Source organism: Bubalus kerabau, chromosome 2 (assembly GCF_029407905.1).
Source record: "Bubalus kerabau isolate K-KA32 ecotype Philippines breed swamp buffalo chromosome 2, PCC_UOA_SB_1v2, whole genome shotgun sequence".
In the NCBI taxonomy this organism is placed as follows: Eukaryota; Metazoa; Chordata; class Mammalia; order Artiodactyla; family Bovidae; genus Bubalus; species Bubalus kerabau.
Genome location: NC_073625.1, coordinates 150479611 through 150507426, shown reverse-complemented (window position 1 = coordinate 150507426; position 27816 = coordinate 150479611). Strand labels below are relative to the sequence as shown.

Genomic DNA, 27816 nt, shown 5'->3' with positions numbered 1-27816 from the left:
GAGGAGAACTGGACAACAGAGGATGAGCTGGTTGGATGGCATCACCAATTCAATGGATATGACTTTGAGAAAACTCTAGGAATTGGTGATGAACAGGGAAGCCTGGCTAACTGGAGTCCATGGGGTTGCAAAGAGTCAGACAAGACTGAGTGACTGAACTAACTGAACTGAAATTTTAAAGTCAGTTTGACAGTCTACAAGCTATGTAATTATAATTATATGACATTTGCTAAAGGCAAAATTATAGAAACAGGAAAAATATTAGTGGTTGCTAGGAGTTAAGAGAAGACAGCAGGAAAAATATATGAATCACAGGAGATTTTCAATTTCAGAAAAATTAACTTCAGGTCAGTTGCTCAGTCGTGTCTGACTCTTTGTGACCCCATGAATCACAGAACGCCAGGCCTCCCTGTCCATCACCAACTCCCAGAGTTCACTCAAACTCATATCCATTGAGTCGGTGATGCCATCCAGCCATCTCATCCTCTGCCATCCCCTTTTCCTCCTGCCCCCAATCCCTCCCAGCGTCAGAGTCTTTTCCAATGAGTCAACTCTTCACATGAGGTGGCCAAAGTACTGGAGTTTCAGCTTTAGCATCATTCCTTCCAAAGAACACCTAGGGCTGATCTCCTTTAGAATGGACTGGTTGGATCTCCTTGCAGTCCAAGAGACTCTCAAGAGTCTTCTCCAACACCACAGTTCAAAAGCATCAATTCTTCAGCGCTCAGCTTTCTTCACAGTCCAACTCTCACATCCACACATGACCACAGGAAAAACCATAGCCTTGACTAGACAGACCTTTGTTGGCAAAGTAATATCTCTGCCTTTCAATATGCTATCTAGGTTGGTCATAACTTTCCTTCCAAGGAGTAAGCGTCTTTTCATTTCATGGCTGCAGTCACCATCTGCAGTGATTTTGGAGTATGATACTGTAGTTGTGGATACATGGAATTATATACTTGTCTAAATGTATACAACTTTACAATACACAGTGAACTTTAAAGCATGCAAATTTAAAAAAAATGTTTAAGGAGTCAGAGGATCCCAGAATAGAATGCAGGATGTGATAAAAATATAATTTTTTTACAAATGAATGTAACCACTTAATTTAGGAATGGAAGACAAGAGGTTGCCTAACTTTGGAGATGAGTAGAGTCTGTTAGACTAAAAATAAAAAGCAAATAAATGTCACCATCCCTCTAAGGGGGAAAAAAATAATCCCTAAACAAGCAAATTAAAAAACAAGAACTGTATATAAGAATGAGAACCAGTCACAGGTAAATAAAAATTATAGACACATGACAACCAAATATAACATTGTATCTTGAATGAGTGGAGAAGGAAATGGCAACCCACTCCAGTACTCTTGCCTGGAAAATCCCCTGGACAGAGGAGCCTGGTAGGCTACAGTCCATGGGATCGCAGAGTCGGACACGACTGAGCAATTTCACTGGTTCACTGGTTCAAGTTGATGAATCCCAGTTTTAAACCAGTAAGTTGAGTTCAGTTCAGTCTCTCAGTCATGTCTGACTCTTTGTGACCCCCTGGACTGCAGCAGATTAGGTTTCCCTGTCCATCACCAGCTCTAGAAGCTTGGTCAAACTCATGTCCATCCAGTCAGTGATGCCATCCAACCATCTCTTCCTCTGTCGTCCCCTTCTCCTACTGCCTTCACTCTTTCCCAGCATCAGGGTCTTTTCCAATGAGTCGGTCATTCACATCAGGTGGCCAAAGTATTGGAGTTTCAGCTTCAGCATCAGTCCTTCCAATGAATACTCAGGACTGATTTCCTTTAGGATGGGCTGGTTGGATCTCCTTGCAATCCCAGGGATTCTCAAGCGTCTTCTCCAACACCACAGTTCAAAAGCATCAGTTCTTTGGTGCTCAGCTTTCTTTAAAGTTCAACTCTCACATTCATACATGACTACTGGAAAAACTATAGCTTTGACTAGATGGACCTATGTTGGCAAAGTAAAGTATCTTAACCAGTAAGGGGAAATATATTAAATTGAATACCGCTGTGGCTCAGATGGTACAGAATCTGCCTGCAATGTAGGAGCCCCAGGGTCGATACCTGGATTGGGAAGATCCCTTGGAGTAAGGAATGCTATCCTTTCCAGTATTCTTGCCTGGTGAATTCCATGGAAAGAGGAATTTGGTGGACTACAGTCCTGGGTGTAACAAAGAGTTGGACACAATTGTGTGACTAACTCTTTTCCTTTTCACCACAGCTTTCATAAAATCTCTGAAGATGGCTAAGTTGCAAACACACACGATTCTGGGAATATCAGGCATGATATTAACTACTTTCATTTATCTTTACTAGTGATTCTTTTTGACCGCATCAGCAAATAAAATGGCCAAAACATCAGATGGAATATTTTTCATTTTATTTTTTTGTCATAGAGGAATATTCATTTATATTATCAATGAGTCTGTTGGTGTCATTGCACTTTATTTTTCCTTTAGAAGTAGTGTATGCCTAAAGTTGAAGTAAAAGAGATTTTAGATTCATTGACTTTTATTTTTATTAAATTTTTTTCTTATTTCTGTTTAAGATTAAATACAAACTATACATAATATTGGAGAAGGCAATGGCACCCCACTCCATTGCCTGGAAAATCCCATGGATGGAGGAGCCTGGAAGGCTGCAGTCCATGGGGTCGCTGAGGGTTTGACACGACTGAGAGACTTCACTTTCACTTTTCGTTTTCATGCATTGGAGAAGGAAATGGCAACCCACTCCAGTGTTCTTGCCTGGAGAATCCCAGGGATGGGGAAGCCTGGTGGGCTGCTGTCTGTGGGGTCGCACAGAGTTGGACACGACTGAAGTGACTTAGTAGTAGTAGTATTCCAAAATATGCTAATGTGCACTTACTACTTTAATATATCAGCTGATAATTTTAACTGCAATAGTATGAAGCACCCATTTTAAAAATATTAATTTGTCAACAGGTTTATATATGCCATTCTCTGCTTTATCCCAGCTAACTCACTAGTTTCATTTTATACAATGAAATTCAGTAACTTTCAGTGCAGCTTGCTTTATTTTTCATCATCAAAAAATTAAAGTCCAAGGAAGTAGCATTTGAAAACAAGGTTTGTTTGTTTTTTTTAAGTCCTAAGAGGTTTCAGAAATAATTGGTGAAAAACCTGATACATTAAATTTGTAAGCTGTTAAAGGTAACTACATGATGCAAAGCTGCAACAATAATTTCATTCTAAGAATGATATAGGATGTGTGGAATTTTAATGTGTTTCATTTTGGAAGATCTATTGATAAAATTTTCTTCCTTGGAAAGTGTTTCATTTTATTGGTGAGACTAACATGAATTTACTTAACACAAAATAAACATTTAGCATATATTTTGGAGATTAGCTGAAGCTGATTTCATGCTACTTTTGAGTAATTTTACAAAAGGAATTTATTGTGCAATATTTTTGACAAAGCACAAAATTTGAGCATAAACGTAACTATTTCAGCCTCATATTTTTCCTCCAATGGTGTGTCTATTTTATATTTAATAAGATGAAATTCATGTGTTATTACTAAAAAAAATCAGATTACAACAATTATTTCAAAATGAGTACCATATTCGTCAAGGCAGTTATTTTGGAAAGGTATGATAAACTTATTTCACCAGTTACAGCATTGTAATTATATGCAAAATAGTTTTTCAAATTTACCTTTTTAACTACAAGATAGATTACAGATTTAGAAACAATAATTATTAGTTTTAAAAACAAACAAGTATTAGATGCTTTTGAAAAAATAATACTTTTAAAGATTATGCTTTTACATCATAAAGATATATAAGTTCTCTTTACAATTGATTTCAGAAGAATGGCTAAAACTTCTGGACGAATTTTAGAAGCACCCCTGAATGAACTGTTACTTACTTAAAGTAAGTACTTTATCAGCATGTGTTTGACTTAAAAGCCTAGGTGCTTTCACTTTCATTCATTCTTTGAGTTTTCTTTATTGTTCTGAAAATGAATTTTGTTTCTTTCAAAAATAAAAAGAGTGGAATGTGAAATATCCTCACTGTAATCTATTAGCCAAATATGCCATTTCTACAAGAACTGACAATAGATACTCTGTTGAATGTCATTGTATATGGAAAAACTGCTCAAAAGATTCAGTCTCACTCTGGGCAGTAGAATCAATGATTTCTTGGTTATGAAGGAATAGCCACTAGAAATATTGTTTGGTACTAATAAAACTTTTCCTCACGTTTCCTTGAGATATGCAAGGAAAAATGATTGAATATTTGGCATATTTCCATAAATTAAAAGACATTTTTATAATCAGCAAATTATTTAACTTTCAGAGAACAGGTATTAAAACTAAATATATTTTGTACCAGTGTAGCTGCCCCTTCTTAATGAGTTTTAAAATTAATAGATGCCCCAAACCTTGTAACCTACTGTTTCTTTTAAAAATATTGAGTCACTAGAAAAGATATTGAACATCACTAGCTGAAATGAAATATTTAAGTTTCACATCATCAATCAGACATGTGGTGTATTTATGTTGAATAAAAATGTTTGTACAAATATCAATGCCTATCCTTGGTAGTACTTTCCCACCAGGTCTGATATAACATTTATCACATTTATTGTTCACACTATTTCAACAACTCCTTAACTGCTGGCTGCTGACATTTCTGAGTTTGGATCCTGTTTTCATTTTATTGTGTATTTCATCATCTATAAAAACAATTTAAAATGTAACTAATGCACAAGGGAGACTGAAAGTTAAAACATTTGTGTCATTAGTGTAATACTTGGCGCATTGTAGTTTCTCTCTCTCTTTTGAAACTCCACCATTGTTCAATTTCTTTATTATTATTATTTATTTATTTATTTTGGCCATGTGGTATACCAATCTTGCTTCCTGACCAGGGATCAAACCTATGTTCCCTTCATTGGAAGCACAGGAAATAACCACTGGACCACTAGGGAAATCCCTGTAGTTTCTCAATGATTACTTGTTACTGTTTTTTTTTTTTTTTTTCTTCTTCTTTTATTCAGAACTCGAGGGTGCTTAGGAGGTGCTTGTATGTTATTATACTCCTTTTTAAATTGAACCCGAATGGGTCAGAAGTAAAGATTCCACCTGCTAATGCAGGAGACTTGGGCTCAATCCCTGGGTCTGGAAGATCCCCTGGAGAAGGAAATGGCAACCCACTCCAATATTCTTGACTGGAAAACCCCAAGGACAGAGGAACCTGATGGGCTACAGTCCACAGAGCTGCAAAGAGTCAGATATGACTGAGTACACACACACTGGGGTTGATCAACAGGGAGATATGAAGAGAGACAAAAGCTTGAAGAGAACCAAAACAAGGACACAAACTGAAAGTACAATTTTTCTTTGTTAATCATTCATGATCTGTGTAAATGTATTAAAACCAGTACTATTATCATTACTGAAACCATGACTTTGATTTTTTAGTTCAATTCAGTCGCTCAGTCGTGTCCAACTCTTTGTGACCCCATGAATCGCAGCACTCCAGGGCTCCCTGTCCATCACCAACACCCAGAGTTCACTCAGACTCACGTCCATCGAGTCAGTGATGCCATCCAGCCATCTCATCCTCTGTTGTCACGTTCTCCTCCTGCCCCCAATCCCTCCCAGCGTCAGAGTCTTTTCCAATGAGTCAACTCTTCACATGAGGTGGCCAAAGTACTGGAGTTTCAGCTTCAGCATCATTCCTTCCAAAGAAATCCCAGGGCTGATCTCCTTCAGAATGGACTGGTTGGATCTCCTTGCAGTCCAAGGGACTCTCAAGAGTCTTCTCCAACACCACAGTTCAAAAGCATCATCCTTCGGCGCTCAGACTTCTTCACAGTCCAACTCTCACATCCATACATGACCACTGGAAAAACCATAGCCTTGACTAGATGAACCTTTGTTGGCAAAGTAATGTCTCTGCTTTTGAATATGTTATCTAGGCTGGTCATCACTTTTCTTCCAAGGAGTAAGCATCTTTTAATTTCATGGCTGCAGTCACCAACTGCAGTGATTTTGGAGCCCCCCAAAATAAAGTCTGACACTGTTTCCCCATAAAGATCATTAAAATAGGTAGGAATAAATCTATGGCCACAATGTAGTGAAGGTACAATGATTTGTGGTTTTAACTTTAGAAAAAAAAAAATTTTTTTTTAATTTTATCGACTTTATTTCCTTTAAAGATAAACTATATATTTTGCTTATAGAATTAGGCTAAATTAGTATAACAAAATATCAAAAAATAAAATCCTAAGTGTTATTGCTATAAATAGGTGGTGATTTATACTAAGGACATTTTTTACTGTATCATTCTTAATGATGGACTGATTTTTAGTCAATAGTAAGTGCATGATAAGCTATTAGTATAATAAATTACTTTAATTGACTTCTTGAGACTTAATAAATTTTTCATTCCTGAGATAATACTTATATATTCATGAGGTATTTTTGTAATGGATGGATTCAGTTTAATATTTTATATAGGATCATTGCATCTATGTTAATAAGTGAGATTTATTTTTTTACTGTCCATATTGGCTCAGACAGTAAAGAATTCACTTGCAAATTGTCAGGCGAGTGTATGCTCCTTGGTTCTCTCTCGTCACAACAAAGATTTGGAGTGATGGACATTAAAGCCCTCGGCTCTCAGGTCTTGGACAGATGATGTTATAGCTCTTAGATAAATAAGTGTTACAGTTCCATGTTACAGCTCTATTTTATTTAGAAAATTGCAGAAAATCCATCCTTGAGGTGTGGGGGCATGTCGACCCAAAGACTCGAAGAGAAGAGCAACCCAGCTCGTGGGGGAGAGAGAGAGAGACACCCGGCCCTTTGGCTTCTCTTTTTAGATGTTTTTTTTTTTCCTCCTCCAGGCCTGCCCTATGTAAATTGGGCTAGCCAGGAACATTGTTTGTTCTACTTGAGGTCCTCACTGTGGTCCTTGGACCTTCCTTTGTTCTATTTTCGTGGGCTTTTCCCTTCCTTATCTTTTAGCTACTGCCATTCTGGACTCCTGTTTTCTATTCTAACTACCTAGCACAATGAAAGAGATGCTGGTTAGATCTCTGGGTTGGGAAGATCCCTGGAGAAGAGTATGGCTAACCAATCCAGTATTCTCACTTGGAGAATCTCATCAGCTATAATGCAAGGGTCACAAAGAGTCGTGCATGACTAAGTGATTAAGCATCTTGATTTTAGTATCAAAAATATGCCAACCTAATCAAATGATGGAGGGTGAAATATTCCCAACTTTTTCTGTTCTTCAGAAGAGTTTAGAAAGGCTACCGATTATATTATCTTCTTTGAATGCTTCATAAAAATATTTTAATAATATCTGAATTTGTGCTTGAATATTGTTTATTTTTTAGTAGATTTAAGCTATGTTTTTAAAAATTTCAACTGGCTTCAGGTCTATCTTTAGAATAGCATATAAAAGTGTTTGAAGTACATATATGTTTATATACATGCTACATATGTGTATGAGAATCCTCATGGTAGCCTAAATTATTTATATTTTTGAGAAAAAAATTCATCTTCATTACTTTAAACTTAGTTATATATTTTCTTATGAATTTTCTTATTAAAACTATTTAATCCATATATATTCATACCCTATTTTATTAACCAACAGCTTATGCATGCTTTATATATTTCTTTTAACATTTTATAATTGACTTTTTTCAATTTTATCTCTAATCTAGAGAATCAATACTGAAAATATAATATGTGTTAAAACTTAATCTTTGAATTTTTAATACATCTGTCTGGGGTCAAATCTGTCTCTACCACTTACTTGAGGTAAGACCCTGGATAATTTACTGACCTGTTTCTGTCTTACTGTTTTGTTTCTCATCTATATATTAAGGATAATTATATGTGATCTTCATAAGGATGATTAATGGGATTCAATAAAATAATTTTAATAAACCAGTTAATAAATTTCCTATTATATAGAAATCACTCAATAATTATTTATTAGGATTATTATTTCAACCAATAATATTTACTTTCACGAAACATTAGTGTTACCTGTTATGGGATTTATGTATGATGAGTGATGAGGTCAGTATATCTATCTAGGATTCTGAAGAGTTGAATTTTATTTATGCTCTGTAGATTACAGCTTCTTGACATTTATTTCATATCATCACACTTAGACTTCTTCTCCTAATCAAAAAATGACAGGTTTAGACTAGATCAGAGGTCAGAAAACTACTACCAATGGCTAAATGAGGCTTGTTACTGGAGTACAGTCACCCCAGTTTTTTACACATTGTGTTTGCTTTTGCACTAGGTGGCAGAGTTAAATAGTTGCCCTTAAAGCTGAAAATATTTTTCATTCCTTGGTCTAAATTCTTCACTATATTATTTTAAAAAGCTTTCCTGTGCTGATATTCTATGATTTATAATATTTATTTCTAAATGAGCCAACCTGTTTGGAAGGAAGAAGAGAAATAGAGTGTAAATAGATCTTCCTTTTCCTATATCCATGGAACCAAACTCCACGAATTCTGAGAAATCGCTATCCCCAGACCTCTATGTTTAATTACGATCAGTTATTTACAAAAGAATGATGGTCAGTAAGTGCTGGTAAATAACATATTTGTTCTGATTTTCCTCTATCCTATGCTTGCAATGGCAACCCACTCCAGTACTCTTGCCTGGAAAATTCCATGGGCAGAGGAGCCTGGTAGGCTGCAGTCCATGGCGTCACTGGGAGTCAGACACGACTGAGCAACTTCACTTTCACTTTTCACTTTCATGTATTGGAGAAGGAAATGACAACCCACTCCAATGTTCTTGCCTGGAGAATCCCAGGGACGGGGGAGCCTGGTGGGCTGTTGTCTATGGGTTCACACAGAGTCAGACACGATTGAAGTGATTTAGCAGCAGTAGCAGCAGCATGCTTATAGCACTCCTTGGATCAAACTTCTTCTCTCCTGTCACTGTGAGCTTTCTCAGCTTTACCTCTTACTTGACTAAATGTAGATCCTCAGCCAGATGAAATAATTTCTCATCTTTATGATCTGATGCCTTGTGAATCTTGGTACTAGGTTAGGCCCACAGTGGCAGCTATCCATTTTGGGGCCAAGATTATATCACACCTTAGATTTATAATTTCATTTTGAAATTACTTTCCCCCAAAACTATTTTTTCCATTGACTAAGAAATTCAAGACATCATGTATTCCACAGTCAACCTGAAATAGACCCTTGAGTCATCTCTAATTTTCCAACAAAGTTGCTCTTTCCTCAGTTAAATCTATCCTGTCTCTACTCTCGTTCTATAACATCTTACACTGATACAAGTTGCCATGTTATTTCAGTTATCTAACTTGTAAGTAGTAGTAGCATATGTTAAGTATTCAGTAAATAAAGGTTGTCCCTATAATGTTATTGTTACTCACTTGTTCAGGAACTGGCAGGTTGAGACACAACATCAGCACCATTCTAGAATTCCCAATGTTTTTGCATCAAATATTTGGCTTTCTATGACCTGAAAGATGATGCTGTGAAAGTGCTGCACTCAATATGCCAGCAAATTTGGAAAACTCAGCAGTGGCCACAGGACTGGAAAAGGTCAGTTTTCATTCCAATCCCAAAGAAAGCCAATGCCAAAGAATGCTCAAACTACCGCACAATTGCACTCATCTCACACACTAGTAAAGTAATGCTCAAAATTCTCCAAGCCAGGCTTCAGCAATATGTGAACCATGAACTTCCAGATGTTCAAGCTGGTTTTAGAAAAGGCAGAGGAACCAGAGATCAAATTGCCAATATCCGCTGGATCATCGAAAAAACAAGAAAGTTCCAGAAAAACATCTATTTCTGCTTTATTGATTATGCCAAAGTCTTTGACTGTGTGGATCACAATAAACTGTGGAAAATTCTGAAAGAGATGGGAATACCAGACCACCTGATCTGCCTCTTGAGAAATTTGTATGCAGGTCAGGAAGCAACAGTTCGAACTGGACATGGAACAACAGACTGGTTCCAAATAGGAAAAGGAGTTCGTCAAGGCTGTATATTGTTACCCTGTTTATTTAACTTCTATGCAGAGTACATCATGAGAAATGCTGGACAGGAAGAAACACAAACTGGAATCAAGATTGCCGGGAGAAATATCAATAACCTCAGATATGCAGATGACACCACCCTTATGGCAGAAAGTGAAGAGGAACTCAAAAGCCTCTTGATGAAAGTGAAAGTGGAGAGTGAAAAAGTTGGCTTAAAGCTCAACATTCAGAAAACGAAGATCATGGGGTCCAGTCCCACCACTTCATGGGAAATAGATGGGGAAACAGTGGAAACAGTGTCAGACTTTATTTTTCTGGGCTCCAAAATCACTACAGATGGTGACTGCAGCCATGAAATTAAAAGATGCTTACTCCTTGGAAGGAAAGTTATGACCAACCTAGATAGCATATTGAAAAGCAGAGACATTACTTTGCCAACAAAGGTTCGTCTAGTATTTGGATGTAGATGAAGCTAGAATCATAAAAGTCAAGTGTCTGGAATCCAAACTGTTACAATCAATTTTGCCATGAATGGCAAATGACTTTGATTTATTAGATGCCATGCTTTTCAGATTCAGAAATCCCAGGAGATCAGCCCTGGGATTTCTTTGGAAGGAATAACACTAAAGCTGAAACTCCAGTACTTTGGCCACCTCATGCGAAGAGTGGACTCATTGGAAAAGACTCTGATGCTGGGAGGGATTGGGGGCAAGAGGAGAAGGGGACGATAAAGATGAGATGGCTGTATGGCATCACTGACTTGATGGACGTGAGTCTCAGTGAACTCCGGGAGTTGGTGATGTACAGGGAGGCCTGGCGTGCTGCGATTCATGGGGTCACAAAGAGTCGGACATGACTTAGCGACTGATCTGATCTGATCTGATCTGATGAAAATTCAGCTTACATATCTAAATATAATGGAACAGAAAAATATCTCTGGTATCTAATGGATAAAAATAAAATAATTATTCAGAAATGTAGAGTCACTTTATAAACATATAACAGAATGAACTCCTGTTTCTCTTCAGATTGCATAAATCTTTTACCTTTGGCTAAACAAACAAAAAAACAAATAATTGGTGTAAATTCTTATTCTATAGTCAGAATTCAGCCACTTCATGACTACAATACTGTTTGAAACTGGGCTTAATTTGAAGAGATTATAGCAGATAGTAAGATTTATAAATAGATATCATGGAGTAAGATTCAAATTATATATATATATATATATATATACACACACACACACACACACACACATATATAAATGCATATATAAAGAAACGGGCTTCCCTGGTGGCTTAAATGGTAAAGAATTCATCTACAGTGCGGGAGATCTGGGTTTGATTCCTAGGTTGGGAAGATCCCCTGGAGGATGGCATGGCTATCCACTCCAGTATTCTTGCCTGGAGAATTCCCCTGGACAGCGGAGCCTGGCGGGCTACAGTCCATGGGGTTGCAGAGTCGAACACAACTAAGCACAGCAGAAATGATGCTGAGACATATAAGATTTCTATATATATATTTCAAATATATATATGTTTCTATATATATATATATTTTCTAGTCTATATAGTAATAGTAGGGATATTATTCAATAAATAGTGACAAACTTATTTTATTATCTAAAGTGGAAGACAAGAAAGGAAATTAAAAGCCAGCATGGAGGGTATAAGCTAAGTATAATGAAGAGTTTCTTCACAGTTAAGAATATTTAAGCATAAGAATGGGTTACCCAAGGGAGGATATCTTTTACAGTGAAAGAGATTTCCACATCAATGGAAGTTTAATTGTGTTCATGCCTAAAGGTCAGAAAATAGACTTGAGAATGTCTCAGTGTTCCAGTATAGCCCTGTGACTCTTAAGAATAAATTTTGAGTAAATATTATTATATTATTTATAGTGAAAAGATTTTATACTTTCAGAAAGGATTAGCAGCCATATTTTAACATCATCTTCACACATTCACATTTATGGTACTCCCCTGAAGAGATATTTAAATCCTTTTATAAAAGAGTTTCCCATAGATAGGCCATAAATGCAAACGTGGTTCCATATTGCCTTTATCTGGATTTGATGCTGAGCTCAGTGAGCATTCGAGTTTTTAAATGAATACATTTCAGAAGCACTGAGAAATGAACTTTAAGTGGCTTATATTGCTCATAAAGCCTGTAGCCTTTAGAGTAAAAATACCATGCATTCCTAGGAAATACTATTTGCTATTCCTTAAACTCTGTAACATAAAGTGTTAGGAAGCAGGTTTTTTATTGATGGGGGAAATACAAACATAAAATGAAGGAAGAAAGGGAGAACTCTGTGGAAATGGATTGGAATTGTAGATATCAACATGCAATTATGAATATATATGTAAAATTATTTATTTATAAATATTTTCACATATATATGTTTATATGTGCATATATAATTACCTACTAAAATGGCCTAAAAATGATGAGACACTAGTATCAATAAGAAAACAGAAGTTCTTGTGTATATTAACTCTTGTACTGGGGCAGGGAAAATACAAGATGAACCTGAAACATTTTGTTTCATCAGAAATTCAAGAATTGCTCAAAAACTGACAGGATACAAGAACTGTTATGGTAACCAATCAAAGGGATAAAAAGAATCTCAAAGAAAGGAAAACCATAGGGAGAAGGGTAATAAAATTGTATATACCCATTTTCAAGCAGGGCCTTTTCTTTTCCACAACACACAGACCATGAATATGGACCAAGAACTGATGCATGGACTCTTAATAACTGAAAAGAAGAGAAATCAGCAGAGCTTTGGCAGTTTCATGGATCTGGAGAGACAACAATTAGAAGCTTGCCAGTTTTCAGTGAACAGGATGGGGGGAGAACTAAACCTGACTTGCCAAATGCTGAAATTGTACTCTGAAGTAGTGGTAGTTTAGTCACTAAATTGTGTCCAACTCCTGCGGCCCCATGGACTATAGCCTACCAAGCCCCTCTGTTCATGGGATTTCCCAGGCAAGAATATTGGAGTGGGTTGCCATTTCCTTCTCCAGGGGATCTTCCTAAGCCAGGGATCGAACCCAGGTCTCCTGCATTGCAGGTGGTCCCCTGCATTGCTGGTGGATTCTTTACTGACTGAGCCACCAGGAAAGAACAAAGCAAAAGTTCTTTGAAAAGCAGACTGCAACTCCTGGAAGTCTCATGGATTTAGGAGACAAGAATTGATTTTAGGATCTGCCTGGAGAGGGAGCTCTTTCAGAACAGCCCAGCATCTACCTGCTCACTTTGCACTAAGATGATCAATCTTTGCCATAGAAAAGAGAATTAACCTGGAGAATAGGGAAGTCATAAACAGTTAACTGTGAGGTTAATTATGGGTACATCATTTCCTCTTCCATGAATAGTGTGTATTTCCTGTCTAAACTCATTTTCAACTGGCTTCTTATCACATTTTCTTGGATTTCTAAAAAGTAATTCTAGCTCAGTGTGTCCAATACCAAATTCATAATCCCTACCTTCACATTCCTGATTTATCTTTTGCTAGTATTGATTTTATAGACAATGTTACCACCACCCATCTAAATATACTAGACAAAAATCTAGATTTACTCTCTCTCTTACAGATCAATCATCAAGCTACCAGTGTTGTCTTCTAAATTTTTCTTGTCTTCTACACTAATGGCATCCACTCCGGTCAAGGTTACCATTTGGTTCTACACATGGACTGTAGGAACTATGGTCATAGGCCACTCCTTTTTTTTTTTTTTCTTTCCTGTATCTATCCTATCCTTCCTGCCATACATGCATGCTAAGTCACTTCAGTCATGTCCAACTCTTTGCAACCCTATTGACTGTAACCTGCTAGGCTCCTCTGTCCATCAGATTCTCCAGGCAAGAATAATGAAGTGGGTTGCCATGTCCTCCTCTAGAGTATCTTCTCAATCCAGGGACTGAACCTGTGTCTCTTGCATCTCCTGCATTGGCAGGCAGATACTTTACCACTGTGTTACCTGGGAAGCCCCCAATATGATACAGAAAAAAAAAAATTACAATTTGTGTAAATTCCAAACACAGTCACAAAATTATTTACATAAAATGCATAATGTAATTTAATTATGCTATCACAGTAGTCTTTACAGTTCCTTCTATAAACTTCTGGGTGTCCTTAAGACCATTTTAGGAGCTCAAAAAAATTAAAAATATTTTTTGTAATAATATTAAAAAGTTTTGCTGAAATGAAATCTGCACTGATGTTACAAAAGCAATTCTGCATAAAAATTATGGCACTTTGACATGAATTAAAGCAGTGGCACTAAGCTATACTCATGTTCATTATATTCTTGCCATTCTGAACTTACAGTAAAGACATACAGGTTTCACTTAACAACGTTCTTGATGAAGCAGTACAAATTATTGCTTTAATTCAATTTGATCCCATAGTACATATTTTTTCAATATTCTGTGTGACGAAATGGAACTTAGTCATACAGCACTTCTGCTGCCTGAGTATGATGGTTGTTGTTAGGAAAAGCACCTGTGTGAAAGGAGGTGGTAGTAATCGTTTCAGTTGCAAGGTGAATTAGTTGTTGTTTTTTTTTTTTTTTTCCACACCACAGGTTTATGAATTTAATAATTTTTTGCCATTCAGTCCCTATTTGCAGCATCCAATAATCCTTTGAAATACCAGACAAATCCAGCAGTGACCAACAGTATTTCCGACCTCCAGAATTTATTTATTTATTTATTTATTTCCAACCTCCAGAATTTAACAGTTCAGGTTGTCTAGCATTTTGTTTTGCAGTGGCAGTTGCACCGGTATCTCTCCAAAGCTGGCAGACTTTAAATGTATCAGTGAAAAAGTGCTTTTTGCCCTTAAAGGGGAAGGAAAAAAAAAATAACCCCTCAAAACCTGGCAGATCTGGCTATAAGGTCCTTCCCCCATCCCATCTCTCCAGGCTTGTTTTTTGCAGTAGAGCAAGAGAGAACAAAATCTAATCCCAGTTACAAGAAATGAGACAATGATGGCTATAAAAGAAGTGACCAAGAGGAACTGAGATTCTCCTTTATCTCCAACTGCCAATATATGTGGTTCATAGAAAAACAGCAAAAATAACAGTTCTACAACAGTAGGATTATGAAAATCTGTTCATCCAAGGGTGATGGAAGGCAGGGTAAATGGCACGGTTGGGGCGGGGGGTGGGGGGTGGGGAATGTATTCCCATCAGTTCCGGTAGCCGGGCTGAAGAGATGCTGAAAAAGAGCTGCAGAAAAACCAGTGATTCTTTCAGATTCACCAATGTTAGAAATCAACGTTCCAGTGTCAGGAAGATTCTGCCTTAGGTGCACCAGACAAAAGTCCCAATTTCCTCAGAAAGAAGGAAATGTGCAGAGGACCCTTGCATGGTGGGTCCTGCTTTTCATAGTAGGGAAGGTGGACAAGGAAAAGAGCTGCCACTGGGTCCTCCTAATCCCATCTATCCCTTCTTGATGGCCAACACAGTGAACTGCCACAGCCTTGCTTGGTAGGAGACTGATGCTCTGAAGGGAGCTTCTCTGCAGAGGTTGAGCTACTAAGGGCAGACTGCAGTAAACCATTTTGTGGAAGGTTCTGTTGCTTAAGGAAACCACCATGGAAAAGAGGTTACAGGTGGAAAGGCAGGTTTTGCCAGGAGTATTTACTTCCTTGGGCTTCAGTAGTGGCTCAGATGGTAAAGAATCTGCCAGTAATGCAGGAGACCTGGGTTCAATCCCTGGGTTGGGAAGATCCTCCAAAGAAAGAAATGGTTACCCTCTTCAGTAGAATTCCATGGACAGAGGAGCCTGGTGGGGTATAGTCCATGTGGTGGAAAAGAGTCAGACATGACTGAGTGACTAACACTTTCACTTTTTGCTTCATTGGTGTTCATAAAAAACAAAGGGAAGAGAACAGAGAAAAGGCAGCTAGTGATAATGTAGGAGGTGGGGTGCCTGCTTGGAAGCCCACCATAGTGAGTAGAAAAAAGATTGGAGATTAACCAGTTGACCTACAAGATGGATGAGAAAGAGACCCACAAATATTTCCAAGGTACAGAAAAGAGCCTGCAATTGACATGTTGAAGACCATGTCAGTAGGGAATGGGTGAGGCTTCCTCCCTCATGCCATAAGTGCCAGATCAGCTATATTCTAAAATCATATCACATTCACAATTTTGCTAAGCACAAAGAGGAGGAGTACTGAAAACTGATGGGAATAAATATTTCAGCCAAAATCAAACATCTCTATGTAGAGATGGATAACCAATCACTTGGGCCATTACTGACTGAAACACAGGAATGCACACTTGATAAAACTGGGAAGAGAATGAAGCAGAATAGTCTGCCACTTCATGTACAGCACTGAGAAATTCAACTAGCAATGGGTGGCTCAATCTTGCTTCCTCTTTTATACCCTGGGCTCTACTTGTCCTTTCAAACACTCTACTAGCCTTCTTAGATGGTGTTCCTCTCTCTTTCACTGAATTTGAGCATCTAGCTATGAGATGGTACAACTTCCAGAAATTGGGTTCTTGATTCTCCTAGAAAGGTACTGCCGAAAGGTTTTGACACTGTCAGCCATCTCTTCACAACTCAAACTACCAATCACACAGAGAAGAGAGAAGCATCCCCAAATCTGTCACCATGAAGGATGGGCAGCTTTGCTGCTGTGGCTCTGACTCCCTGCCCGCTGCCAGCCAGACAGGTTCCTTGGAGCACCTTGCCCTCGCCTATGTCTCCCACAACAGGTGTTCTCAAGGTGGGGCCACAACACCCAGCACACCCAGGTCCTATGGAGTTGGGGTAGCGTGTCCGTTGGGAAGTCCAGGTGCTCTTAATGAAATCATTTTCACTAGAGAGAATTTCTGGCAGGTAAACAATGCTTATTCAGACTTGAGTATTTTACAGATTGTCTTAAAATGTAAAGAAATGGATTTACTTTTTCAAGGAAAGCAAATATTTTTGTTGTGAATGGTAACACTCAAGTTTTCAACCAAATATTAAAATTTTGGAAAAGGTATCTCTGAAATCTTTACAGCTTTCCAGTAAAGTTTTTGCTGATAAGCCTGATAGTAACGTTGAAAAGTGAAAGTTGCTCAGTCGTGTCTGACTCTTGTGACCCCGTGGACTATACAGTCCATGGAATTCTCCAGGCCAGAATACTAGAGTGGGTAGTTGTTCCCTTCTCCAGGGGATCTTCCTAACCCAGGTCTCCTGCATTTTAGGCAGATTCTTCACAGCCAAGCCACCAGGGAAGCTGATACTAACATTACTTGATTTCATTTAAAAATGTATGTTAGCATTTGGCATATCTACATAACTCAGTGACACAATATTTCCTTAATGACCATAATGTAACATCACAAATGGATAGGGAGGCAGCCAAAGGGCAAGATAAATCAATGGATTGTAATATAAGGAAGTGTAAAAAGTTAATTGATATGGTTTCACATTCCTAATGCATCTAGTTTTATAGAAACTGTTACCTACCTGTTCCTGTCAGGTTCCAACAAGGGTCTTTCTGGCCCAGTGTCCTTTGAGCCAATGAAGCATTCCCATTTCAGCTCAAAAGCCATGGAAAGGTTTAGTTTTTGATCAAGAAAAGAAGAGATGTGAGTTAGCTAGCTCTACAGCAAGGGTTATATTATAACCCTTAATTATGTTAAGGATTATATTCTTTGCAGCCAAAGATGGAGAAGCTATATACAGTCAACAAAAACAAGATCAGGAGCTGACTGTGGCTAAGATCATGAACTCCTTATTGCCAAATTTAGATTTAAATTAAAGAAAATAGGGAAAACCACTAGACCATTCAGGTATGACCTAAATCAAATCCCTTATGATTACACAGTGGAAGTGAGAAATAGACTTAAGGGACTAGATCTGAGTGCCTGATGAACTATGGACGGAGGTTCGTGACATTATACAGGAGACAGGGATCAAGACCATCCCCATGGAAAAGAAATTCAAAAAAGCAAAATGGCTGTCTGGGGAGGCCATACAAATAGCTGTGAAAAGAAGAGAAGTGAAAAGCAAAGGAGAAAAGGAAAGACATAAGCATCTGAATGCAGAATTCCAAAGAATAGCAAGAAGAGATAAGAAAGCCTTCCTCAGCGATCAATGCAAAGAAATAAAGGAAAACAAGAGAATGGGAAAGACTAGGGATCTCTTCAAGAAAATCAGAGATACGAAAGGAACATTTCATGCAAAGACGGGCTCGATAAAGGACAGAAATGGTATGGACCTAACAGAAGCAGAAGATCTTAAGAAGAGGTGCAAGAATACACAGAACTGTACAAAAAAGATCTTCATGACCAAGATAATCACGATGCTATGATCACTCACCTAGAACCAGACATCCTGGAATGTGAAGTCAAGTGGGCTTTAGAAAGCATCATTATGAACAAAGCTAGTGGAGGTGATGGGATTCCAGTTGTCCTGAAAGATCATGCTGTGAAAGTGCTGCACTCAATATGGCAGCAAATCTGGAAAACTCGGCAGTGGCCGCAGGACTAGAAAAGGTCAGTTTTCATTCCAATCCCAAAGAAAGGCAATGCTAAAGAATGCTCAAACTACCGCACAATTGCACTCATCTCACATGATAGTAAAGTTATGCTCAAATTCCACAAGCCAGGCTTCAGCAGTACATGAACCATGAACTTTCAGATGTTCAAGCTGGTTTTATAAAAGGCAGAGGAACCAGAGATCAAATTGTCAACATCTGCTGGATCATTGAAAAAGCAAGAGAATTCCAGAAAAACATCTATTTCTGCTTTATTGACTATGCCAAAGCCTTTGATGGTGTGGATCACAATAAACTGTGGAAAATTCTTCAAGAGATGGGAGTACCAGACCACCTGATCTGCCTCTTGAGAAATTTGTATGCAGGTCAGGAAGCAACAGTTCGAACTGGACATGGAACAACAGACTGGTTCCAAATAGGAAAAGGTGTTCGTCAAGGCTGTATATTGTCACCCTGCTTATTTAACATATATGCAGAGTACATCATGAGAAATGCAGGGCTGGATGAAGCACAAGCTGGAATCAAGATTGCTGGGAGAAATATCAATAACCTCAGATATGCAGATGACACCACCCTTATGGCAGAAAGTGAAGAGGAACTCAAAAGCCTCTTGATGCAGGTGAAAGAGGAGAGTGAAAAACTTAGCTTAAAGTTCAACATTCAGAAAACGAAGATCATGGCATCTGGTCCCATCATTTCATGGGAAATAGATGGGGAAACAGTGGAAACAGTGTCGGACTTTATTTTTCTGGGCTCCAAAATCACTGCAGATGGTGACTGCAGTCATGAAATTAAAAGATGCTTACTCCTTGTAAGGAAAGTTATGACCAACCTAGACAGCATATTCAAAAGCACAAACATTACTTTGCCAACAAAGGTCTGTCTAGTCAAGGCTATGGTTTTTCCTGTGCTCATGTATGGATGTGAGAATTGGACTATGAAGAAGGCTGAGAGCGGAAGAATTGATGCTTTTGAACTGTGGTGTTGGAGAAGACTCTGAGAGTCCCTTGGATTGCAGGGAGATCCAACCAGTCCATTCTGAAGGAGATCAGCCCTGGGATTTCTTTGGAGGGAATGATGCTGAAGCTGAAACTCCAGTACTTTGGCCACCTCATTCGAAGAGTTGACTCATTGGAAAAGACTCCGATGCTGGGAGGGATTGGGGGCAGGAGGAGAAGGGGACGACAGACGATGAGATGGCTGGATGGCATCACTGACTCGATGGATGTGAGTCTGAGTGATCTCTGGGAGTTGGTGATGGCTGGCATGCTGCGATTCATGGGGTCGCAAAGAGTCGGACACGACTGAGTGACTGAACTGACCTGAACTTATGCTGCCTCAGCTAGTGATTTCAGTGCTGCACAGCCTCTCAGCAAGCAGCGCCCACCATCATGAATTTCATTTTTTCCCGGGAGTTTCTGTGAGCTGATGCAGCCTTTCATTCCAGGATCTTTGGTTTGAAGCTGAGGACAAATTCTCTGTACATGCACCCTATGAGCAAGTGAAACCAGACTAAGCACAAAGGAGAAAGAAAAAAAACGTTAGACTTTATAGTATTACACAAATTCTATTTTTATTTCCTGGGAGTTTTTAATAGGATTTGCCCCATGACAAAGCTACTACTGTCAAATTCTGTATGATTTCAAACATATGTATCCACTTGTTTCTGTGTGTGGCTGGCTTTTCCTCACGTACTTCAACCCATGCAATGTATCACAGTTGACTGAATGTAGAAATATGAGAATCCAGTTATCTTGTAGTAGGCAAGTCCATAAGACATTTGCAAACTGTAAAACAATGTCTCTATTCTCTAGTTTGGTTTTAGAATATTTGATGTTTATTTAGATGTTTTTGTGATAACATGAATTTATTTTTTATTTTATATAAAATAATATTTTTTAATTCCTCATTTTCATTTTTAACAGAGAAATATAAATAGATATAACACCTAAAAAAGAAAAAAAATTCTCTGTGGTTGTAATTATTTTTAAGACTATTATTAAAAACCCTGGAGAAGGAAATGGCAACCCACTCCATTATTCTTGCCTGGAAAATCCCATGGTTACAGGAGCCTGGTGGGCTACAATCCATAGGGTTGCACAGAGTCGGACATGACTGAAGCAACTCATCAACATTATTAAAAAAGCCCTGAGAACTGAGAGCTTGAGTAGTGCTGTGTATCAAAAAGAAAATAACATGATATATAATAATATTATTTTTTAAATTTATGTTTAATTGGAGGATAATTGCTTTATAATATTGTGTTGGTTTCCACTGTACAACAATGTAAATCAGCCATAACTATGTATATATATACCCCCTTCCAGATGAACCTCCCTCCCAACCCCCATCCCACCCCTCTGGGTCATCACAGAGCTGAGCCACACATGTTATATGTTAACAGCAGCTTCCCACTGCTTTTTTACACATGATAGTGTATTTATGTCAATGCTACTCTCTGTTTGTCCCACCCTCTCCTTCCCTGCTGTGTTCACAAGTCCTTTCTCTGTATCTCTGTCTCTATTCCTGCCCTGCTGTATTTGTTATACTGCAAGTTGAAGAGTCCATTCATGGGAGAGAACTTTAGTAGAGTAGGATCATGATGCTCTTTCAGTCCCTCTCTGACTGAGAAAACCTGATTTAGGAAAAAATAATAAAAATCTAAGGTGGAAATAAAACACTTGCTATTGAAAATGTAATTACTAGTATTTCACATCCTGGAGGTTTTTATCCCCTGAATTCACTGAACCTTAATTACTACCTACATTTCTCAGACTTAAGTGTGACCATCCACCAGAGACACCATGGCCTCATCCTGGACTTCTATCAGTGGGTTCATGATTATCAATCTGCTTCCACTTTGGCTCACCTTGTTCCCAGGAAGCATAGTGAACTTTTTGTAAGACAATTTTTGTTTCACCACTTCCCTAGTTAAAGCTGTAGAAAAAGAAAAAAAAAAAGTTTTGTTTTTGTTTATTTTTTTGTTTCAAAGGTAGCAAACTCATCCCCCTTTCAACATGGTAACTTAGCTATATATTATCTAGTCCTCCCAAGCCAATCAACCTTCTCTTCCTCTCCCCATCCTTGCTTACTTTGTTCCAGCCACATCTTTTTTTTCTTATAAATGCCAAGATAATTCCTCACTCAGACATGTTCCCAAAACTCTAGTTTAGCAGATATTCACAGGGCTCTGTTCTCATCTCAGCACGTGTGCACCACTATAATTGAACTCAGTACATCAGTACCTGTTACCATATGTATACTGTATATTGTATGTGTTTTTATATGTATGTGTGCATGTGTCTAGACATACATATGCATAAACACATATAGATAAACACAAGCATATATATAAATATACATTGGGGATCGTTCTCTTTTTTAGCTCTTCCATCTCACAAACTGACACTTCTGCCCATATGGAAGGAAGAGAGAAACAACATCCCTTTCATTCAGAGTCTACTGATAGCAGGAATATAAAATGATACTTTTGTTTGCATGAATAATTAACTACAGAGTAAAGTAACACAGGGCTTCCCAGTTGTCTAGTGGTAAAGAACCTGCCTGCCAATGCAGGAGACTTAAGAGATACAGGTTCCATCCCTGGGTTCAGAAGATCCCCTGGAGAAGAACATGGCAACCCACTCCAATATACCTGCCTGGAGGATCCCATGGACAGAGGAGCCTGGTGGGCTATGGTCCATAGGGTTGGAAAGAATTGGACACAACTGAAGCGACTTAGCATGCTCACAAAGTTTCGAAAACATATTCCAAAAGGTAAATATAAACTATTGCCTTATAACATCATTTACCTCAAATTCTTTATTTTGTAGTTAAAGAAACAAATGGAAATTAATGTAACTTAATTTCAAGTCACATAACAAGACAAAACTAAATTTCAAAAATTGCCCATTTAAATGACACTAAGAATAATAGGATATTAAATATAAAATAAAATAGTTTGCCCCAAATTGCCATTTCTCTTTCATGAAGTCTGCCACTTTCTATCCAATATTTTCAATGTAAATATGAAAGTAAAAAGAATATTGTTATTTTGAAATGAAGTATTAAGGAGAATAAATTTAATGGTGATTTCAAACCTTTACCACTTCAATTGTTAAAGAGAAAATGAAGACTGATTACAGTCACACACTTGGTTTGAATAATAATGTAAAAAAAAAAAGGAAAGACAATATGAAACTGTTCTAATCATCAAGAAATTTTGTCAAGGAAGCAAAACATTTAATGGACAAAATCTCAATCTATTCAAATCAAACTATACTTTGTAGTTCAAAGAATACCCCTAATCTTCTCTATTTTATATATCCTAAGCAAATCTTGGGTTTATTAATCATGATCCAGCAATCTTTTCCTTGCCTGTGAAGTTACTTAAGTGTCTGTTAGTCTTTTGGTTCAGTTTAGTTCAGTTCAGTCACTCAGTCGTGTCCGACTCTTTGCGACCCCATGAATTGCAGCACGCCAGGCCTCCCTGTCCATCACCAACTCCCGGAATTCACTCAAACTCATGTCCATCAAGTCGGTGATGCCATCCAGCCATCTCATCCTCTGTTTTCCCCTTCTCCTTTAGGCTTCCCTTAAATACATAAAAACCTAATTTGCAATTTATAATGATAATAATGAGAAAGAAAAGGTATAATTATAAACACAAAATTATCCACTTAGAGAATTGCCTTGATTCAATTACATTTTATAGATCCATTTACTTGTTTAAAATTTGCAAGAGAGTAATATCTGTACTTTTTCTGTTTATGAAGAACATAAAATTGCAGTAGTCATGATTATATTAAAAAAGCCAGATGTTTCCTTAAAAGTACATTAGTATGTTTTAATGGTTACTATAGGCATAATATTATTTTACATTTAGTTTGATAATATGGGTCATGTAAGATAAAAAGTATCTTAATGTCAAATGAAAACTGAAATAAATGTTTACTATAGTAAATATATTATTGAACTGAAAATGAAATCCAATTTTATTTTTAGAAAACAAAATGACTACCATTTTAATTAAAAAATGATGAGCTGGTTATTATTCTTGCCTAGTAAGTCTATAGATATGCTACTTGGGGTTATCACTATAATATCCTTAATTATCATCTTTGGAATCTGAACAAATTATCTGTGCTTTACCTCAGCTCATAATCAAATGGAAACATTTTCATAGTGCTAAGTTGCAAATTCAATGACAAAAAAAGCTGCAAATAAGACACTTTGTAGCAATTTCATATTTTGAGATTGCTAATCATCACCCTTGTAATCTTTCTGCTTCTGCAGTTTCAAAGGTTTATTAGAGATCTACAGGATGGGCAGATATAAAATATCTGCGTCACAGCAGCTTACAACTACTATTGATTCTCTGCAACTTTGTTACAATGAAAAAAGAGTATATAAATGTGGTGCTCTATAGGGGAAAGTTTCAGCATTCGAAAACCAGATTTATGCTGGGATTACGTGTAGTTTTCATTGATTTAAAGTAAATGAAAATCATTGTGTAAAAGATGTGAAAGAGAGTTTTAATTGAGTTTTCTGTGTAATGAAACTTAAAAGGCAAATGTCAGCTTGTCCGTTTTCCTAAGCTCACCATTATTGTTCTACTTTATTTTTTTTTAATGAACTCCCCAGGATTGTCAAAATTCTTTCCATATTTATTTCCAACGTGCATACACACAACTTTCTTTAAAAAAATTGTTTTTAATTAAAACATAGTTGATTAACAATGTTAACTTCTTCAGGACAGCAAAGTGATTCATATATATGTGTATATATGTTGTATTTTTTAAAATACTCTTTTCCATTATGGTTTATCATAGGGTACTGAATGTATTTCTCTGTGCTAAGTCTAGGACCTTGCTGTTTATTCATATATAATAACCTACATCTGCTAACCCCAACCTCCCAGTTCATCCCTCTCCCAACACCTTCTCCCTTAACAATCACAAGTCTGTTTTCTGTGCCTGCGAGAGAAAGAGAAATCTGTTTCTGATTCATAGATACATTCACTTGTGTCATATTTTAGATTTCACATGTAAGTGATACTATGTGGTATTTGTCTTTCTCATTCCGACTTTGGCTGGCACCGAAATGTTGCCCAGCTGATTCTGTAATATTGGTATATTCTCTGTGAGCATTTGATGCACTGTATTTCAAGTAGTTTGCCCTTGAATAAAACACATAAATTTAAAGGAAGTACAGGGAATTACCTGGCAGTCCAGGGGTTAAGACTCTGTTTTCATTGCAAGGGCCCAGATTCAATCCCTGATCAGGGAACCAAGTTTCTACAAGCTGCACAGTGTGGTCAAAAATAAAGAAAAAAAGAAAGAAACTATAGTTGTTTGGGTTGGTAGGTATAGGAGAATAGAGATATAGGGCTCAGTAAACTCAGACACAGAAACTAATGATTGCATTAAACAGGATATGTATCAAAGAGCACAGTTACACAACCATCTTAAGAAAGAGAGATACCATTTCAGTGAAGAAATCAGGACATGTTTCATAGTATATTGAAACCAAGCGGGACCATGTAGGGGCTTCCCAGGGACAGATTCTTCCCCACCCCTCTCCCTTGCCTCTTGTTTGTAAAAAATCTTTAGCCTTCTAGACCTTTCCTAATTTCTGAAGAACAAATTAAGTGAAAAAAAAAATGAAAGAAAGCAGTCAAGCAAGGCAAAATCATAATAATTTAGTCATAAAACATAGTCAAGGACTGTTAATTCCTACTCGAGGGCTATAGATAATTTCCTGAGCCATATCCTTGAGTTTTGCAGGCACTAAAGCCCTCGCCAGGTAGAATAAGTTAACTGCATGCTGACCATCAGCAGGTAGGCCCCAGATCAGCAGAAGGTTGATGATTGAGATTCCCAAAACATCACTTTGTTACTTTAGCATCAACCAATCAAATGAGAGTCCTTTGGACAGCAAGGAGATCAAACCAGTCAATCCTAAAGGATATCGATCCTGAATATTCACTGGAAGGACTGATGCTGAAGCTCCAATACTTTGGCCACCAGATGTGAGAAACCATTCAGTGGAAGACTCTGATGTTGAGAAAGATTGAAGGCAAGAGGAAAAGGGGGCTGCAGAAGATGAGATGGTTAGATAGCACCACTGACTCAATGGACATGAGTTTGAGCAAACTCTGGGAGATGGTGAAGAATAGGGAAGCCTGTCATGTTGCAGTCCATGGGGTGGCAAAGAGTTGGACATGACTTACTGACCGAGCACAGAACAATAACCAATCAGAGGATTCTACACAAGCTGACCACACACTCTGTGACACTCTCTCTCACACTGTCTTTAAAAATTCTTCCCTGAAAGCCATCAGGCAGTTCTGAGCATGCACTTCTTCTTACTTGGGCTTACGATAAAACTGTACTTGTCTTTGCTACAACCTGGTGTCAGCAGACTGTGTGTCCGGCAAATTGACCCACCTTTGGTTCCATAACAATATAACTTCAGCGTTAAATGACAGTGATGCAGTACTTAAAATTATAAGATCTCTTATTCTGAATATCTGAAAGGATCTTATTAGCAGATTTCTTATCAGCAAAATTAGAATTCCAAGGGTTGACATAAGTTTTAGAATTATAGAAGCTAGCTATAGAGGAAATGTCAGAAGAAGTAGTCTGAAAGAAAACATAGTGATAGAGAATCTTTCCTGGAGGAAACCTTTTAGAAAATGAATGATTTGTATACATCAAGAAAGTCAATGAGGGCCTATAGGCTTCTAATCTTGTCAGGATAATAGTTGTAGCATTTTTTGTTTTGTTTTAATGTTTAAATCAGCTTATTAAATTTACTTTTGATATGTTTTTAATTTCTTTTAATAGAGAGGTAGGATAGCAAAATAGGAGCACATACTCTGAAGCTAGATTTCCTGAGTTTATAATTCAATATGTGGATAATTCTTAATCTCTGTTGTTTGTGGGAATAATAATAAAAAAAAATGTCCACCTGATAAAATGGTTCAGGAGATTCAATGAATTGATACATGAAAAGATCTTAGGGCAAAACTGTTCACATTATAAGTATCACATAAATGTTTCTTTAAGTATCATTATCAGTATTTAGTAGTCCGAGTGTGCAGTATAAGCTAATATATAAGTATCAGTGCCACATTGACAAAATCCAAAATGGAAGAATCTGATGATCTCCAGGTAAATTAATTAAAGAATCATCCCTGCAACCACTGTAGAAAGAGCACCTCCAAAGACAAAAATGATAAACCTACTGTGGGGCAATTATTTTATTCATCTCTTTAGGTAGAACATTTTGGTGACAAGAATGAAATATTTCTCATTATCATATGATGATAAATTTTAGAAAGCTTGCAATCAAGACAATAGCCCCCAAATCAATAAAAATAGCATTATTTTATTGCTAACCTAAGCCTATTAGTCCTGAGATTTTTGTGAAAGTTGTTTCCACTAAACATAATAGTAAAACTTTTGTGTGCTTATAAAGTACAAAACTTCTTGTCAGTGCTTTACATTAATGTTCACAATTGAATGTCACAACAACCTTAGGGAGATTATATCCTTAGCATTCCTAATTTAAAGATGAGGGAAAAGCACATTAAAATTAAAAAAAATAAAATAAAAGCTTCCCCATAATCACACAGCTAGAAATTACAAAGCTTGTTCCAGTAATGGCAGAGTCGCTTATATCAAATTAACCCTCCTGCAGGAAACATTACCAACTGGTGGGCAAATATAAAATATCATAGTTAAAGGTACTGAAGTATGAACAGAGGCTTACAGATATGTGAAGGAATTTTACTCCTGAATGGAAGGGCTTAATTTGGGTGAGATCTTCATTTATACAGCTTTGTCTTAAGGTCATTTCTTAGGCTCATTGAGCAGAACACAATAGAAAGTTACAATCTTACTGGCCTGAGGAATAAGTGACATTAAGAGAGACTGGAAAATGAAAGGAATGTTGGGATATGAGAGAGCCATAAATTTATAAGCCAAAAATATGCATATAAATTCCCACAGATTTTTTTATTGACCTCAGAACTGAAGTTAAGATTCCAAAGATGAGAGGGAGAAAACTTCACTTGGAAAGCTAAAATACCTGAGCAGATGTCTCAGCTGCTTCTTGATGCAGTTTGGAGTTGACTTGACAACATAGAGAAATGTGCCAAATACCTTGAGCTTTCCTTTATTGTTCCAGGAGGGCTGCACTGCATTATGACTGAGGCATTATCCTTAGCACTAAATACTATTTTTTGAAATTTTAAAATATAGTTGAT

At 37.3% G+C, this 27816-nt stretch overlaps 1 pseudogene; it reads right to left on the bottom strand.

The window, feature by feature from the left end:
* Positions 1 to 14754: 14754 nt before the first annotated feature.
* LOC129644493 (etoposide-induced protein 2.4-like) lies at positions 14755 to 16604 on the bottom strand (annotated as a pseudogene).
* Between the last annotated feature and the right edge of the window lie 11212 nt (positions 16605 to 27816).